This window comes from Lepidochelys kempii, chromosome 6 (assembly GCF_965140265.1).
Source record: "Lepidochelys kempii isolate rLepKem1 chromosome 6, rLepKem1.hap2, whole genome shotgun sequence".
NCBI classification, from domain to species: Eukaryota; Metazoa; Chordata; order Testudines; family Cheloniidae; genus Lepidochelys; species Lepidochelys kempii.
Window position 1 is genome coordinate 18,384,873 of NC_133261.1, and position 5,931 is coordinate 18,390,803.

At 44.0% G+C, this 5,931-nt stretch overlaps 1 pseudogene; it reads right to left on the minus strand.

The window, feature by feature from the left end:
• Nucleotides 1-2,377: 2,377 nt before the first annotated feature.
• Nucleotides 2,378-5,638, minus strand: LOC140913577 (up-regulator of cell proliferation-like; annotated as a pseudogene).
• Between the last annotated feature and the right edge of the window lie 293 nt (nt 5,639-5,931).

A 5,931-nucleotide genomic window follows, 5' to 3' on the forward strand; every position in this document is an offset into this window, starting at 1 on the left:
ATGAAGTTCTAACATCTGAATACACTCTTAGATTAACACACACTTTGATCTAGGTCTATTTAATTACCAGGCATGCTTAATGTAAATGTAATGTAATAGTAAACAACAAGATCTAGTTAGGCAAAAACAATGCAATTAACATCTCCTTTGATCTCTATTAACACACTTGTGAATTGGCCTGAATATATACTAATACATTTAACTCCTTTGATAGTCACACACAAGTGAATGGGCCTATGGCTCTGGCCTGGCTTTGTCAGCATCACACCTGCCACCAGGAGTTATGTGAGCCCTTCACACCAGGGTCCTGCATTCTCCCCCCATGCCATGGGCTGTGTGCATGCCCCTATTCTCCCATCGATACATCCCCATTCCCTCTTCCATCCCTCCTCCATGTTGTTTTTTTCTGGGAGATGAGTCATTCAGGTGGCCAACATCTTAAACTCCACTGGGATGCCAGGAGCTTCATTTCTCCCTCATATTCAGTTGACTGATTTCCCCTCAAATCAAAAGGGTTCTGGCCATTGGTGCCCAGGGCACCACCTGAAATTTTGAAATTGATCAGATGAGGCATTTAAAAGCTATCCCATTACAGACAGAGAGACAGACAGAGAAATGGCACCAAGCGGAGTGTAAGGGCATCGCATGCCTGGCCAAAAAGTGACATTTCTAGGCTTTTTTTTAATCCCTTGGAGAGGGCAGCATCCACCACTTCCCTTCCTCGCCCATCCCCCCAGCGTAAATGGAGAAAATTTCTCTCATCAATAGCCAGCAAATCTCAGTACAGATGCACAGGGGCAGCCTCTTCCCCATGGTGGGAACTTAGCGGGGCTAGACAGAAATGTGGAGGGCTGTGCTATATATCTTGTGGGCACACGTACATATTTATTTGTCTAACAATGCACACTTAAATGTCTCTTTTATCCATGTTATCCTCAAAAGGAGAATAAAAATATACACAGATCAGTTTTAAACTTTATCTCTGGCAGCTACCTGGGCCAACATTTATTCACAGAAAATCAATAGGAAAAAAGATTGTACTCAGGATGTTCCTCTCTCAAAACCTCGTCTCACTCTCCTGTAAACCATTTCTCATTTAATTTTCTTTGAAAATTCTTGATCATTTATACACAAAATAAATCAACATCAGTCAAACATGGCATTTTAGAATTTCATTTTATAAAGCTCCTGGTTGGCCTGAACTGGGGCTTATACAGTATCTGGCTAACAAGCAAATGAGATCAGGCAAAAATTGTAGGACAGTAAATAGTCAAATCATCGGCATTTATACATCAGTGAAAGTCAGGGCAGTGAAGCTCAACCTTGGCTGCCACAGCTCACTTAAAGCAATTTTAAAATCACGTTTGGATACAACAGGAATTACTGAAATGTTCATTCACATCTTTATAGACACTTTCATCCAGAAGGATCCATTTGGATGTTACAGACAGAGCTGGGCCAAACCATGCCATGCGAGCAGGGGGGAGGAAACCCAGGCAAGTATTAGCCAAAATGGCAGTATGTGACCTTCTAGCTGGGACCACAGATTTCTTAGCACCACTAACTGCCTTCCCTGGCTTCTCCCCACAGCACCCCCATGCAGAAGGGTAGCAGGCAATCACAGGGCAAATAGCCAATGCACCATGGCTTCTTAGCCTTACTACCCTGGATGAGAGATGTGTGCGGGGCAGTGAGCAGAGCAGAGGGAAAGACCATTCCCAGGGATGGGGTGGGTTTCCCATGGAGCCTTGGTGTCTGTTGGGTTTGTGGGGATTCCCTTTGAAACCTCAGGGTCTTTTGGGGTTGCTGGCTGCATCCCTCCTTTCCCCATTACATTATGCTGCAAACCTCCCTCATTGGTGTTTCTGAAGTACTTTCCCCCTCCCATGTGTTACCCCAGAGAAGGCGAGCATCAGGGCCAGGCTGTTTGGTGTCAGATTAGCCATAAAAGCACAGGATATTGATCCTCTAAGTAGCAGAAGTGGATGGTTCGTATTCGGGGGCTCTTGGAGGGAACACTCATGTGGGAAAGGTTTGCAGGTCACTGGATGGTACCACTGTATCAGCAAAATGCAGTGGTGAGGACAAATTGGGATTTTGGCGATTTGCTCCTTAAGACAGAGGTGCAGAATCTCCACATTTGGGTCTTTCCCTCCTTCTTTAATTTTGCCATACATCGATATGTGATGTGAAATGTGATGGGATGTGAAATGTGAAATAGCATTGTTTCTTTATCTGTTTGGAAGCTGCAACCTGTGTCTGATATTAAAAGAGAATCACCATTACATTTAAGGGAATTAACTTCTGTAATTCTCCATTCACAAAAGAGTTTCTCAGCCTGTTTTTGATTTCAATGTAAAGGCTTCCTTTAGGCTCTTTAGAACAACTCTCTGCAATAAGTTTCATCATAATCTGCTTTGCCATTTACTTTTCCATCAGTGTAACTATTGCACTCTTCTATTAAGGATTTAGCTAAAGCCTCTGTTTTATGCCAGCATTCCTGTGTCAAGAATTCTTTCACACCTGATATTGATAGTGTGTAACCTCTGAACACTTTTAAGTCTAAGTATTCCTTTTTCATTTTGAAATTTTGTGTTTTATAAGCACACAAGCTTTTGGCATCCCGTAACATCTTCCAGACTGCACTGCCCCTATCCGCTAGGTCTCTTCTCAGCTAGAACTCCACATCTTCAAATATGTTGCGTCTCTGTAAAGGAATGAGTGATAATTCTGACAATGTCTCTCTCCACATGTTCTCCAATTCCTTCTCCAGTTCATCATTATTTAATTTACAGTTGCTTTTCCTGCAATGGTTCAGAAGCCCATCCACTTTCTCTTCAATTTTTCTCTTGTACTCTGACAGGACAGAGTCTGTTTTGTGTTGGCCTTTTTTAATATGAATCGCTTCTTGCCACTTGCTGAATGAATAACTCTCCAGTTCATTCCTGAGACTATTGGCACTTCTTCTAAAATCTTCTTTGTACTTTTCTATCAGGTGCAGATTTGCTGCTCCACTTTCAAAATACTGTTGTAAATGATTCAAAATCTTCTCTGCTTCTTGCCTCAGTTTTTCCTGTGCCTCACTCTTTAGTCTGATTGAAAGATTAGGGTCTAGTTTATCTGGTGGCTGATTTTGGATGAAAGTTTCCTTTTCAGATACCCAGAAAGGTATCTCCTTCCGGAAACCCCATTCCCACTCTGCATACTTCACAGACAGCTGGTTATAGGCTTCATCAACAAGGCTGTTTCTAAAGCTGAAAATGAAGTTCTCATGTTTTACAGCATTCCACAGGCTCCTCACCCATTCAAGAAATTGGGGAATGTCCTTGGGAGTTCTCTCTTGTGAACAATCTTTCAGAAATTCAAACAAATATTTCTTTAATTCATAAACCTTTTGACTGTATCCCAAATTCACTGGAGCCATGGGGGAGAGTCCGTGCCACAAAGCAGGAATGTACCAATTGTGTTTTTCCAGATCATAATCCATAATATCAGAAAAATTCATCTCCTTGCATTTCTTTTCCATGTTGGCTGCAACTTTGGTCATTTCATTCAGCTGTTCCAGGAGGTGTTTCCTGTCCCTCATGTTTTGTTCATGTGCAGACACGTCACTGACATTCTGATGCACAAACTGGCAGTTGTTTTTTTTTCCGATTTTCTCCATTCTGAGAAATGCATGGACCACAATTTGCAGAACATCTTTCATTTCAGTGGCATTCTCCATGGCCATGTTAACGATGGTGATGTCACTCAGTCCAGTCACCAGGGTGGCCAGCTCATTGTCATGTTGATAACTATCCTCCAGCTTGGCCATTTCGGGGGCTTTCAAGCCTTCTGTGTCTATCACCAGGATGAAATCACAGCCCAGTTCCTGCTGAAAGTTCCCTGCCACTTTAATGAGTAACATGAAGGCTCCCCGTGTGCATCAGCCACTGCTCACTGCAAACTGCAGGCCGAACATGGTGTTGAGGAGGGTGGATTTCCCAGTGCTCTGTACTCCCAGCACCATCAGAACCAGCATTCTGTACCTTCCCCCCAGCTTGGCATCAAGCTGACTCAGAACATCTGTTACCCACTGCAGTGGGATGTTGGAAATGTCTCCATCAATGATCTCCATGGGAAACCCTTTCAGCATGAGGTCAGCTGCTATGCTTGGGAGATGGGTGAATTGCCTTTGGCTTTCTGCCATTTTACCTTCTTTAACCATTGAGCATTCAGCTTCATAAAACTGCCCCAACTCACGCATGAAATGCTCCACTCCTAAGGAACTGGCAGAGATTAATTTGTCTAACTCTGCAAACATTTTGGGGTCATCTTTTGAGTTTTTGCATTTCTCTTTATATTGATCCCATAGTTTAGAAAGATTCTCCCTAGCAGTGGGATCCAGGCCAAACTTCATCCATTTCAGGAAGTAATGTTTCTCCCTGTGATGTAGGTGTTCTATTCCAGTAATAAATGTAATCAAACCATCAGTAAGGTCATGTTTATTCTGCTGAGCACATAAATCCATTAATTTCTTTTTCAGCTGAGATTTATAGTTCTCCAGTGGGGTGTCTCCTTGCTTTCTCATTCGGCACAGCTCTTTATCCACTTCAGCCAAGTTTCTCCATGTCTCCCCTTGGAGTCTCAGCTTTTCCCTCTTGTACTTTGCCACATCTTTGATTTGTGCAGTGATTTCCTTTGCATATGTGTTTGGGGTCTGACATTCCTTGTTATCCTCATCTACCTGGATGCCTAATTGACGTGCTGTCTCAGCCATGGCTTCTATACTCACTCTCTTGGGAGAAGATTTCATTATGGCTGCTATTGCAGACTGCAGAACTTTTACAAATTGTGCCTTATTTGTGGTACCTCCTTTCCACAGCACATGTGACTTGTTCAGTTTCAGCATCGAGGCTAACTTTTTCAGGAATTCCAGCGTTTGCTTGGCTTTCCCAGCCTGATAATTGAAGATGAAGTAGTATTTAGTGGCTGATCCCTGCAGAGATGATAACAGCGTGCATTCTCTCTCACTGATGCTCTCCGTTAATATGAACACTGCTGAGGAGACCTCTGTTAAAAAGCTGAACTGCAGCCAGTGCAACTCAATGTCTCCCCGCAGGTTTGCAACCACAACAGGCTCTGGGAAAAGATCCAGATTCTCCCTCCCAGCAGGGAAATACCAGGAAATCTCGAGCAGCCCACCTGCGATTTCCCGAGGGATGTTCCCAGACTCCATGTCTCGATGGATGAAGAAATCCTGGTGCTGCTGGGAGGGGATGAGAACCTCATTGAGGAGGTGGGACTTGGAGAAGCTGCAGCTCCCCATCCGCACAAAGGAAATGGTTGGCATTGACATGAGCACCAGGCTCTCCTCTCTGAACCCTCTACTCTCTGACAGGGAGTGCGGCCTCCACTTCCTCACCATGTCCCTCATGGCCCACAGCAGTAGGGTGCACTTGGGGGTGTCGAGGGCAGGTAGCAGCAGAGGGAGAGCAAACTGGCACATGGACATTTTGGACAGGATCTCCTGCTGTAGGAAACTGTCTGAGGAAAGCAGAATGGCACAGAGAACATCAAGGGTGTGCAGGGAATCACTGGTGTCTGTGTCACTGAGAAAAGTAAAATCTTCAGGAATATCCAGCTCCTCTTTGTCCATAGTTAGTGTTTGATCAGTGGGTACCCTGTGCTCAAGGCTTGTGCTTCTTGCCATCCCATTCAGAGCCATGAGCTTCCTGAGGAAATGCCAAGGTAAATCTCCTGTTGTCTGAGGAGGGCAGTTCTTTAGACTTTCTGGTGTGATTTCCAGGACATCTCTCAGCTTTAGTTTCCTGCTTCTGTATTTCTCCTTTTCTAACTTTGACTCGATGTACTGAAGGGCTTTTGGTCTCTCTGCAGAAAGGTAATACAACATAAACACTTTGATAAACTGAAAATGTTTTCAGGTGGAAC